Raw genomic sequence first — 11908 nt, forward strand, 5'->3', positions numbered from 1 at the left:
TCTCTCCTTTTACCTCTGTTTTTGTACTGTTCGTGCCGTGTGTTGCACAGCCTGGGTGTTTCTACGCTTCCGTAACCATTACTTCACTGTCCAGACGCTCTATTTTGACATTTTATAAGGTACAACAAGACGGCTACAATGAGATTAATGCGAGAATGGTAGAGTCTGTCTGCAAACAGAACAGCAAGCTCCCGAGCCCACAGTCCCTCTATCCTGCTGTGTCTTAAGTAACACCTTCACACAGACTGAAACTTCCTGGCAGATTAAAACTGTGTGCCCGACCGAGACTCGAACTCGGGACCTTTGCCTTTCGCGGGCAAGCGCTCTACCAACTGAGCTACCGAAGCACGACTCACGCCCGGTACTCACAGCTGTACTTCTGCCAGTATCTCGTCTCCTACCTTCCAAACTTTACAGAAGCTGTGAGTACCGGGCGTGAGTCGTGCTTCGGTAGCTCAGTTGGTAGAGCGCTTGCCCGCGAAAGGCAAAGGTCCCGAGTTCGAGTCTCGGTCGGGCACACAGTTTTAATCTGCAGGAAGTTCCATATCAGCGCACACTCCGCTGCAGAGTGAAAATCTCATTCTGTTCACACAGACTGTTCACAAAGTAGTCCGTAGCTCGTGGTCGTGCGGTAGCATTCTCGCTTCCCACGCCCGGGTTCACGATTTCGATTCCCGGCGGGGTCAGGGATTTTCTCTGCCTCGTGATGACTGGGTGTTGTGTGCTGTCCTTAGGTTAGTTAGGTTTAAGTAGTTCTAAGTTCTAGGGGACTGATGACCCTAGATGTTAAGTCCTATAGTGATCAGAGCCATTTGAAGCACTTTTTTTGTTCACAAAGTTATACACACTCTTCCCCAGCGGGCTTGTCAAGTCAGTGGTGACACATGGCGCAGACATGTCTGGAGAGTGTTAATTGTTCACTAAACGTGTTACACAATACGAAATACAGTAATTAGTGTGGTTTTTGTGCTCTCCAGTCAGAAGACTGATTTGATGCAGCTCTCCATGCTACTGTATTCTGTGCAAGTCTCTTCACCTCTGAGTAGCTGCTGCAACCTACATCCTTCTGAATCTGCTTACTGTATTCATATCTTTGTCTTCCTCTACGCTTTTTACCCAACACCACATATTTCTTTGCTCGCCAATTACATTCAGTACCTCATCATTAGCTACGTGGTCTACCCATTTAATCTTCAGCATTCTTTTGTAGCACCACATTTAAAAAATCTATTTTCTTGTCTAAACTGTTTTTCGTCCACGTTTCATTTCCATACATGGCAATACTCCATAAGAATACTTTCAGAATAGACTTCCTAACATTTAAATCTATATTCGATGTTAAATTCCTCTTCTCATTTCCTGTCTATCTTTTATATCCTCTCTAATTCAGCCATCATCAGTTATTTTGTTACCCAGGCAGCAAAACACATAACTCTTCTACTACCATCAGTGTCTCGTTTCCTAGTCAAATTCGCACAGCATCACCTAATTTTACTTGACTACATTCCATTATTCTCGTTTTGCTTTTGTTGATGTCCATCTTACATCGTCCTTTCACTGTCATTCCGTTCAAATGCTCTTCAAAGTCATTTGCTGTCTGTGACAGAGTTACCATGTCATCGGCAAACCTCAAAGTTTTTATTACTTCACCCTGAACTTTAATTTCTACTCTGGATTTCTCTTTTATTTCCTTTATTGCATGCTCACTGTACAGATTGAATAGCATAGGAGATAGGCTATAGCCCTGTTTCACTGCCTCCTCAGCCGCTGCATCACTTCCATGAGCCGGCCGTGGTGACCGAGCGGTTCTAGTCGCTACAGTCTGGAACCGCACGACCGCTACGGTCGCAGGTTCGAATCCTGCCTCGGGCATAGATATGAGTGATGTCCTTAGGATAGTTAGATTTAACTAGTTCTAAGTTCTAGGGGACTGATGGCCTCAGAAGTTAAGTCCCATGGTGCTCAGAGCCATTTGAACTTCCATGACCTACGATTCTTATGACTGCCGGCTGGTTTCTGTACTAGTTGTAAATAGCCTTTCGCTCCCCACCTTTTACGCCTACTACAAAGACAGTATTCCAGTCAGCACTGTCAAAAGCTTTCTCTAGGTCTACAAATGCTATAAACATAGGTTTTCCTTTCCTTACTGTATCTTGTAGGATCTGTCGTAGGGTCAGTATTGCCTCGCGTGTTCATACGTTTCTACAGAATCCAGACTGGTCTTTCCCGAGGTCGGCTCCTACCAGTTTCTCCATTCTTTTGTAAAGAATTCGTGTTAGTGCTTTGCAACCTCGACTTATTAAGCAAACAGTTCGGTAATATTCACAACCGTCGGTGCCTACCCTCTTTGGAATTGGAATTATTACATTATTCTTGAAGTATGAGGGTGTTTCGCGTGTCTCATTAATCTTGCTCACCAGATGGAAGAATTTTGCCGTGACTCCCTCTTCAAAGGCTATCAGTAGTGCCAACGAAATGTTTCCTACACCCGAGGCCTTGTTTCGACTTAACTCTTTCAGTGCTCTGTCAAATTCTTCTCGCAGTATCGTATCTCCATCTCACCGTCATCTACGTCCTCTTTGATTTCTATAAAATTGCCATTAACTACATCTTCCTTGTGCAGACGCTCTACATACTCCTTCCAGCTTTATTTTCTTTACTTAAGACTGGTTTTCCATCTGAGATAGCGATATTCATACAGCTGCTTCTCTTTTCTCCGAAGGTCTTTTTAATTTTCCGATGGGCAGTATCTATCGTTCCCCTGGTCAAATATGCTTCTACAGGGTGACAAATATATGAAATAAAAGCGTCATAACTTCTGAACGGTTTGCGTTAGAACGTTCACGGTTGGCTGCGGGGAATGGTGATAATTAGTATGCGCATGCGCACGAGCCTTGTTGTTGTCTACCATTTGCACGTCAAAATGTCACGGTACAGCGTGCCTGAGCGTATAGGGCTTGTGAAGGCCTACTATGCGAGTAATAACAGCCCAGCTGCGCTTCAGAGGATGTGTATGATCGAGTTCAAGCTGAAAAAATGGTTCAAATGGCTCTGAGCACTATGGGACTTAACTTCTGAGGTCATCAGTCCCCTAGAACTTAGAACTACTTACACCTAACTAACCCAAGGACATCACTTACATCCATTCCCGAGGCAGGATTCGAACCTGAGACCGCAGCGGTCGCGCGGTTCCAGACTGTAGCGCCTAGAACCGCTCGGCCACTCGGGCCGACTTCAAGCTGAATACAACCGGAAAAGTTGCTAACAATCAAGAACTTAATTCGTAAGTTTGAGAGAACAGATAGTGTTCGTGATGACAGTGTTGTCAACGTCGTTCGTCCAAAAAGGGTGAAAACGCCTGAAAACATCGAGAAGACACGCGGTGTGTTTCAGACCAGCATAAGGAAATCGATCAAACGAGCTGCATAGCAGGTAGGAATCAACCGGGAGACACTGCGACAAATTTTTGTTGAAGACCTGCATCTCGTCCCACACAAAGTTCAAACCCGTCGGGCATTAAGCACCAGGGCCATAGAACAGCGGTTGTTTTATAGAGGTGGAGACCCTCCACGCCCACACCGGCATGATGGCCAACACAAAAGGTCTACTGCCATCTCTGCATAAGGGTTAATATTCACTAAGGTTAGGTGTCGCAGGATGGGGTACTGCGATGTTTGCGTACGTCTGGTTAGGATTAACCATTAATACGCACTCATCTGGAGATAGATTTGTCGAAATCTGACGAAGGGCAGAGGAAAAATAAATGCCAAGGCAAGAGCCAAGGGAAAAAAAGCCTCTGCGAAAGTTTGGTAGGGTGGTAAGAGCAGTAGCGGTTGTCTTGCTGCCTGCGACAGGTTGTGCAAGGATAGGCTTTGTTAGTAGTGGGTATCATGCATGTCGATACCTTGACGTTGTGCGTTTGTGCTGCTCGGCGGCTGGCGCTGGGTGCTGGCACAGAGTCCTCGTTCAGCGTCAGCAACCTGCAAGAGTTAGGTTTGTTATCGATCTTGTGTCCGATAGGTCATATACCGGAAGCACAGTGTGAGGGAATGTTGGCAGATTGTTTGTGCGTCTGTGGGCGAGCTTGTCGGTGTTCCTGCTGTGGCCTGTTGGTCGGCTCTAATAACAGCTGGTAGTTGCCAGTCAGCGTTGCTGATATGCAGGGGCTTACCGACGTTTGTCGCTGTTTGCGTATGTTAGTTTACCATAGGTGGCTATGCCCTAGCTAGCAGTGTCTTTGGCTGCTTGTGCTTCCACCTGTGGTTGAAACAGCGGTTGTGTTTCTCCAACACTATTTATTGTCCACAGAACTGACGAACAGGACTTTGATGTGTATTTGGTTTGGTTTAGTGTCGAAGCCCACTTTCATTTGAATGGGTTCGTCAATAAGCAAAATTGGGGCATGTGGGGACTGAGAATCCTCATTTCGCGATCATGGAGTCTCTTCACCCTCAACGGGTACCGTGGTCTGCAATGTCCAGTCACGGAATAATCGGTGCGATATTTCTTGACGGCACAGTGACTACGGTACGGTACGTGAAGAATTTGGAAGATAATTTCATCCCCATGATCCAAAGTGGCGCTGATTTCGACAGGAGGTAGTTCGTGTAAGACTGAGCTCGACCCCATCGAAGCAGGAGAGTGCTTTATGTGCTGGAGGAGCATTTTGGGGACTGCATTCTGGCTCTGGGGTACCCAGAGGCCACTGGCACGGGACTCGTTTGGCCGTCATATTCTGCGGATCTGGACACATGCGACTCCTTTTTGTGGCACTGTATGAAAGACAAAGTGTACAGCGATAACCACAAAACCACTGCTCAGCTGAAAACAGCTATTCAAGAGGTCATGCAGAATTTCACTCTTCGTCTGCGCCACATCATTGCCAATAGTGGCAAGTATGTTGAACAAGCGATAACTTAAATCCGAATACCTGTTGTGACGTTTACATGTTGAATAATGTGTGCGCGCGCCGTGGTTTGCAACTAATGTACGTTTTTCTCATGTAGTTCAATAATTGTCACCCTGTAAATCGTTATATTTGTCCTCTAGTTATTCCTGCTTAGACATTTTGGACTTCCTGTAATTCTCATTTTTTAGACGTTTATACACCCTTTCGGCTTCTTCATTTAATGCGTTTTTACTTTTTTCTCCTTTCATTAATTAAATTCAATATCTGTTGTGTTACCCAAGGATTTCTGCTAAACCTCGTCTTTTTACCTATTTGATCCTCTGCGGCCTGCACTATTTCATCTCTCAAAGTTATCCATTGTTCTGTTGTATTCCTTTCCCCATTCTTTTCAATCATTCCCTAATGCTCCCTCTGAACTCTCAACAGCCACTGGTTCTTTCAGCTTATCCAGGTCCCATCTCTTTAACTTCCTACCTTTTTGCAATTTATTCAGTTTTAATCATAACCAATAAATTGCTCCTGGAAATGTTTTTCGATTTAAGACTGGTTCCGAAATCTCTGTCCTTCCATTATGTAATCAATCTGAAACATTCCGGTGTCTCCAGATCTCTTCCACGCACACAACCTTCTCTCATAATTCTTAAACCACGTGTTAGCAATGATTAAACTATGCTCTGTGCAAAGTTCTACCTGGCACCTTCGTCTTTCATTCCTTTCCCCCAGTCCATATTCACCTACTATTCCTTCTTCTCCCTACTATCGGATTCCAGTCCTTCATGTCTATTATGTTTTCGTCTCCCGTAACTATGTGAATAATTTATTTTGTCTCATCATACAATACTCCAATCTCTTCGTCTGCGGAATTAGTTGGCATATAAAACTGCACTGCTGTGGTGGGTGTGGACTTCGTGTAAATTACCGGCCGCTGCACTCCGCAGCTATCCGGGTAACAGATACTGTACCGCAGTTCTTCCTGGAAGGTCGCTTCCCCAGACGATCAAAAGTAGCGCGTTTCCCGCACGTCTGACCAGCGCCCAGGGCGAAAAAAACGCAGATCGAATGCGTCGCGTCAACGCAGAGGTCCGCGGGCGTGCAGCGTGCGAAAACGCATCGTGTGTGAGCCGCATCCAACAGCCAATTTCCGCCCAAACGTACGTGAAAAACACGCCCGTGTGGCCATAGCCTCAGGGCCCTAAAATGAAAATCGCCTGGAAATATTTATTCGCCAGCATAAAATCGTGGTTGGGGTCCTAGAGCACACATCTGACTACGTTTAATCACAGTCTAACATAACGGTCCCAACAGTCTGTCTGTTTTTTTGCTACCTCAGCGACAGCATTGCCCCAAGCGATCAGCACGTGACTCTTCTGAATACGATATTGAGCAGTGAGAATACCAACATTTATGTTGATATGTAACATAGATTTTAAAATAGGACAATCGGCAATAGATAAAAAGTTATGTGATTAGTTAGTTTCATAAGGACGCTGGGAGATATGAAACGATGAATTACTCGACCGTCTGATTACGTTTCTCTTGTAACGCAGAGCAGTTTACTGAACAATGTTTTTCTTTAATAACAGAAAATTGCTAGTGAATACGAGTAGACCTGACCTCTTGCAGAAAGACGTCGCATATCTACCTAACGAAGCAGCGTTTTTTTCGCTACTACATTTTCAGCCGAATCAGTGAATGCAGAACGTTTACTTAACATATCAAATAAGTCATCGCAACTGTAGCTTCAGGGAAAACCATACACACATGCTAAATAATCGTCAAAAGCAATAAAACTCTTTCCTAACACAGAAAAAACCAGTTCCACAATTGTTGCTAAACCTGAGCCACAAACGGGAAGAATCTTCAACACATTCGCTATTAAAGCAAACGTAATTACATTTACAAAAATATTCGTGTATTAGAAAGCCAAGCGAAGTGCAAGAAACGGCGGATCATTGGACTTTATAAAACATTTTCGAGTATGAAGGAAAGTGCCAATGACACAACAGACAATATAAATATATGCTTCTCGTATATGAAATGTGTTTATAATCGCTTGCTTTCAGACGAATAAGCTGTCAGTACAGACATATTCGTAAGTATTTCGTCACGAATGAGTTACAGCTTAAGTCACTGAATCAGTCTGATTCAGATGTTTCTACATGTATTTTACGATACTTTGTCTCTTGGTAACTTACTAATGCTTTAAACACAAAACAACTATTCCGTTAATTAAGTAAAAAATAATCAAAAACAAACATTGTCCTTATGACGCATGTGACTGCTTCGGCTTAAGTCTTTCAGTGCTCTGCCAAATTCTTCTCGCAGTACCGTATCTTCGTCACCTTCACCTACGACCCCTTTAATTTCTATAATATTGCCCATAACTACATCAGAACAGACACCACGCATTCATATAAATGATTCGCCTAGATGGCAATGGATCCGCCTTCTTCAGTGGGGGGGCCGGCTAGGATAGCTGAGCGGCTCTAGGCGCTACAGTCTGGAATTGCGCGACCGCTACGGTCGCAGGTTCGATTCCTGCCTCGGGCATGGGTGTGTGTGATGTCCTTAGGTTACTTAGGTTTAAGTAGTTCTAAGTTCTAGGGGACTGATGACCTCAGAAGTTAAGTCCCATAGTGCTCAGAGCCATTTGAAACATTTTTGCTAGATAAACAGTCTCAATCCACTGGGAGTTAAGACGTATTTAGGATCAATCTAAGAAGTGTAATTGATTATACTTTGTGATTTTCCATAAAATAGAGACGTCATAAGGTAAATCACTTTGAAAATTGAGTTGCACAGTATGCAAAACATTTTTCTGTCGCCCAGCGCAATATGAATTCAGTCGTTATTTCAAAAACTAGCCACGCCATCTTCACGCATTTACGAATGGCACAAATAAATTTGTTGAGAATGGTCCCATTTGTATGCGAATGATGGTTGTTCTCAAACATCACTATATATCCGAGATATGCGCACATGAATGCTTACCTAGACCATATCTGTGGCAACCATTGAAAAGTGTATTCTTGAAACAAATCTGCGCTTAAATGTCAACGTATTGGAAACAGACACTGCAAGGAACGTATGCACGTGACAGTAAAAACATGTATATCTGCATCGTAAGGGGAATATTGATTTTTAAATGATTAATATTTCCTGCCTCTTACGATTTCTAACTCTTGTCCAATATTATCCACTTTCAAAGTTACGATAATTTCCCTTCAACTGACTTTGGGTACTTATAGGCAGTATTTCACAAAAAAAATATCGTACGAGCAGGACTCGATCCTCGAATCTTGCATGCAGCGCAGTTTTAACCTGCCAAGAAATTTCAAATACTTTAACGGTTCAGTCAAATACGTGTACCCGCAAAGATTCAGGAAGGAAAACAATGATTAAGTTTAATGACTACATTAAACGTTTTAATATTCCAGCGGTGTACGTAAAACTGCTGGAGCATCCTTACTAGCATTAATATTGGAGTGGAAAAAAGAATTAATTTACATTATGGAATTTCAGCATTATTTAGTGGTGGTGAGTAACGGAACAGAATTCGCTTATCTCAAAACATTACCAGAATTTTTAATATAATATGAGCCTATTCTGTACCTAATAATCGTTTCTGAGTGGGGATGTCATGAAATGCTATGCAATCGTCAATCACTATTTTTTCAGTTAGCAGCTGATGTGACATCTCTTTAATGTAGTGCAGAATGATCTCCATACCTTGTTTATGTAGTATGAATCGCATTATTTATTAGTGTTTTAGATCGCTGTAAAATGGTTCAAATGGCTCTGAGCACTATGGGACTTAACTTCTAAGGTCATCAGCCCCCTAGAACTTAGAACCACTTAAACCTAACTAACCTAAGGACATGACAAACATCTATGCCCGAGGCTGGATTCGAACATGCGACCGGTGCGGTCGCGCGGTTCCAGACTGTAGCGCCTAGAACCGCTCGGCAGATCGCTGTGAACATAGTTGCACTTCTTGGAAACAAAGCGCTTGTTGTCGGCTGGTGCGCAGCGGAGCTCTGTGATAACCGATGGGCTATAGAATATACGTCTCTATAGTATTCGATAAGCGTTAGTCTCCTCAACTAGACAAAGGGAAGCGCAATATTCTATTTTGGCAGGTACGGCCACTATCCATACGGGGCACTGTCCATGACGTAAGCTTGTCAGACCTAGAGGTACGCGGAAACCCACACGGTGGCAGGGCACGATCTGAAACGGGGATTACAGTATCCTGTCAACACGTCCAAGCGAATTCAATGACGTCGGTACGTGCGCCAGTGCTTAGCCGCGTCATTGTCACCAGGCTGACACAGCGGTAATTTGCTGTCCCGCGCATGTCGTGTGACCTGTCACCGTCACGCACTCGCCGTCACCTACTGCATTTAACGGTCATGTGAAATGTCACATCGGACTGCGGGAGATCGGAATGAGACTGTCCGCAGCAAAGAACTGAGGCTCTCGTTGCTCTATGGCGAATGTGCGCGTGAATGAAATCCTGCCAGACCCCCCCCCCGTCTGCTGGATGCTAGAAGGCTGATGTGCTTATATGAAAGACTATCGCATTATATACTTCGTCAGTGCTACTAACGAAGACAACGCATCGCACCTTCCGTCCTTACATCTACATCTAAATCACGTTAGGGTGCGTGATCTAAGGCACTTTGTGTACGTCTCCCCTACGTTTCCAGTCGCGAAATGGTGCGTGGGAAAACGACTGATCGTAAGCCTCAGTGTGCTCAAATCTAATTTTACCGTCATGGTAGTTTCGCGAGATATACGCAGGAGGGAGCAGCATTTGGATGAATCATTTAGGAAAGTGCGCTCTCAATTTTAACAATAAACCATACACTCCTGGAAATGGAAAAAAGAACACATTGACACCGGTGTGTCAGACCCACCATACTTGCTCCGGACACTGCGAGAGGGCTGTACAAGCAATGATCACACGCACGGCACAGCGGACACACCAGGAACCGCGGTGTTTGCCGTCGAATGGCGCTAGCTGCGCAGCATTTGTGCACCGCCGCCGTCAGTGTCAGCCAGTTTGCCGTGGCATACGGAGCTCCATCGCAGTCTTTAACACTGGTAGCATGCCGCGACAGCGTGGACGTGAACCGTACGTGCAGTTGACGGACTTTGAGCGAGGGCGTATAGTGGGCATGCGGGAGGCCGGGTGGACGTACCGCCGAATTGCTCAACACGTGGGGCGTGAGGTCTCCACAGTACATAGATGTTGTCGCCAGTGGTCGGCGGAAGGTGCACGTGCCCGTCGACCTGACACCGGACCGCAGCGACGCACGGATGCACGCCAAGACCGTAGGATCCTACGCAGTGCCGTAGGGGACCGCACCGCCACTTCCCAGCAAATTAGGGACACTGTTGCTCCTGGGGTATCGGCGAGGACCATTCGCAACCGTCTCCATGAAGCTGGGCTACGGTCCCGCACACCGTTAGGCCGTCTTCCGCTCACGCCCCAACATCGTGCAGCCCGCCTCCAGTGGTGTCGCGACAGGCGTGAATGGAGGGACGAATGGAGACGTATCGTCTTCAGCGATGAGAGTCGCTTCTGCCTTGGTGCCAATGATGGTCGTATGCGTGTTTGGCGCCGTGCAGGTGAGCGCCACAATCAGGACTGCATACGACCGAGGCACACAGGGCCAACACCCGGCATCATGGTGTGGGGAGCGATCTCCTACACTGGCCGTACACCACTGGTGATCGTCGAGGGGACACTGAATAGTGCACGGTACATCCAAACCGTCATCGAACCCATCGTTCTACCATTCCTAGACCGGCAAGGGAACTTGCTGTTCCAACAGGACAATGCACGTCCGCATGTATCCCGTGCCACCCAACGTGCTCTAGAAGGTGTAAGTCAACTACCCTGGCCAGCAAGATCTCCGGATCTGTCCCCCATTGAGCATGTTTGGGACTGGATGAAGCGTCGTCTCACGCGGTATGCACGTCCAGCACGAACGCTGGTCCAACTGAGGCGCCAGGTGGAAATGGCATGGCAAGCCGTTCCACAGGACTACATCCAGCATCTCTACGATCGTCTCCATGGGAGGATAGCAGCCTGCATTGCTGCGAAAGGTGGATATACACTGTACTAGTGCCGACATTGTGCATGCTCTGTTGCCTGTGTCTATGTGCCTGTTGTTCTGTCAGTGTGATCATGTGATGTATCTGACCCCAGGAATGTGTCAATAAAGTTTCCCCTTCCTGGGACAATGAATTCACGGTGTTCTTATTTCAATTTCCAGGAGTGTATTATTATGCGCAACACCGTTCTTCAACCGCCTGCCACTGCAGTTGGATGAGCGTTAAAGCTATGACGAAACACACTGCTGATCTTTGGATCTGCTATACTTAATCGGCCTCTCCTGTATGGTACGGATCCCAGACTGACGGGCAGTGGTCAAGTATCGGCCGAGCGAAGTTTTTGTAAGCTATCTCCTTCACGGGAGACGTCCCTTTCTGCGGAGGTTTTCAATAAAACTGTCTGGCGTCTCCTTTTCCCGCGATTAATTTTATGTGGTCGTTCCACTTTAAAACAACTTCGTATGTGCTGTATCAGATATTTAATGCATGTGAGTGGTTCCGGTGGCTATTCGGTCTTCGTATAACCCTACAATAACGGGGCGTTTCGTCTATTCATGCGCAGTACATTACATTTGTTTACGCTGAGGCTAAACTGGCAATCCCAGAAGCACCCAGCTACCAGCAGCTTCTGCGGGTCTTTCACGATATCGCTCTCCAGCTTTCTTTGGGGAGAACCATCAGTATTCTAACTGTTTTGATAAGACGCGAATCCTGTATCAGTATCTTCGTCACAGATTAGCATTTATACCCAACGTTTTCAACTATTTGTCGAACGTGTTCCAATCCATTGTACAATGTTTCTCGTCTACGGAAATATTTCACTTATTGGTATAACGTATGTTGTATTCTATTGGCCTGCCTTTCTTTCGGTTAGTG

General features: G+C 45.6%; 2 non-coding genes across 2 annotated transcripts; one reads left to right on the forward strand and one right to left on the reverse strand.

Moving 5' to 3' along the window:
* Nucleotides 1–273: 273 nt before the first annotated feature.
* Nucleotides 274–348, reverse strand: Trnas-cga (transfer RNA serine (anticodon CGA)). The gene has a single exon. It is a non-coding gene; the product is annotated as a tRNA-Ser (tRNA).
* A 95-nt stretch (nucleotides 349–443) lies between these two features.
* Trnas-cga (transfer RNA serine (anticodon CGA)) lies at nucleotides 444–518 on the forward strand. Its single transcript has one exon. It is a non-coding gene; the product is annotated as a tRNA-Ser (tRNA).
* Nucleotides 519–11908: the final 11390 nt, after the last annotated feature.

Source organism: Schistocerca cancellata, chromosome 6 (genome assembly GCF_023864275.1).
Source record: "Schistocerca cancellata isolate TAMUIC-IGC-003103 chromosome 6, iqSchCanc2.1, whole genome shotgun sequence".
NCBI classification, from domain to species: domain Eukaryota; kingdom Metazoa; phylum Arthropoda; class Insecta; order Orthoptera; family Acrididae; genus Schistocerca; species Schistocerca cancellata.